The sequence below is a fragment of the Aplysia californica genome, unplaced genomic scaffold (assembly GCF_000002075.1).
Source record: "Aplysia californica isolate F4 #8 unplaced genomic scaffold, AplCal3.0 scaffold00356, whole genome shotgun sequence".
In the NCBI taxonomy this organism is placed as follows: Eukaryota; Metazoa; Mollusca; class Gastropoda; order Aplysiida; family Aplysiidae; genus Aplysia; species Aplysia californica.
Genome location: NW_004797626.1, coordinates 108,252 through 109,234, shown reverse-complemented (window position 1 = coordinate 109,234; position 983 = coordinate 108,252). Strand labels below are relative to the sequence as shown.

At 31.2% G+C, this 983-nt stretch overlaps 1 protein-coding gene across 1 annotated transcript in view; it reads left to right on the top strand.

Moving 5' to 3' along the window:
• The window catches only part of LOC101858795 (collagen alpha-2(VI) chain), a 5,265-nt gene that overhangs the window by 3,578 nt on the left and 704 nt on the right, over positions 1-983 (top strand). The window lies entirely within an intron of this gene.

Here is a 983-nt window from a genome sequence, read left to right as displayed (position 1 = left end):
ATATATATATTGAACGTTTCTTAGCAGGGAATGATAATATTGGTTTTTATTCCTCTTACCTGGTAATTATTGATATACATTTTCGGTTGAATCTTACGAAAGAATTGACACTGATCAATTCTTTATTAGAAAGAAAAATAGATTGTTCTTGTCTACATGTCATTTACGTACATTCTTCAAACGTGGTACTTGTTAATGTAAATGTAGTTTTAATAACGTAGCGTCTCTTGTTTCTTAGATAAAATTGAAAAGAACTTCTTACCTAGGCAATCGATTCCCTCGATATCAGAATCATACCATCAACTAGTTTAAAATGATACACGAATTGAGTTTTTTTAAAAATGTATCTTTTGAGGCTTGATAATTCGGGGAGCCTCAAGCATTAAGCCTGAAGGCCATCTCGCTTATTACTGGACCAAATTTTACCAAATTTCACACGTATAACAAGCATAGTAAGGAGTCTTAAAATCTGCAAATCAAATTTAAAAAAAAGTTTTATTTCCAAGGATACGGCGGTCATATTTGATTTTGTTGACATGTGTTACGTAATGAATACCGTACCTATTGCTCATGGAAGTTGATTGTTTTTTTGTGTTTTATTTTGCATGCGTATTAAGAAACATTAGATCTAAAAATTTGTCTGTCGTTGTTTATCCTAAACGAATTAGAAAATTTTCTATGAATTTTTTCCTGAGGTAGCATTCAAGTTTGAAAAAAAATCCGTTAAAATCCATACTCCAGACACCACCACCAAAAATCTATTCCATATATCAAAATTCAACAGACACATTTTTAGCAATACAACTTTTCTCAATTCTGACAAAATGTAATGAAGATTAGACGAAAAATGGTGAAGTTATTCAAAAAAGTATAGAGAAAAGTCGCGTTTTGAGAAAACGGCCGATAAAGAAAATTAAATATTGACTTTATGATGAAATGGTGGCGACAAACATCTTCGGTATGGAAAAAATACGGTTTTGGGG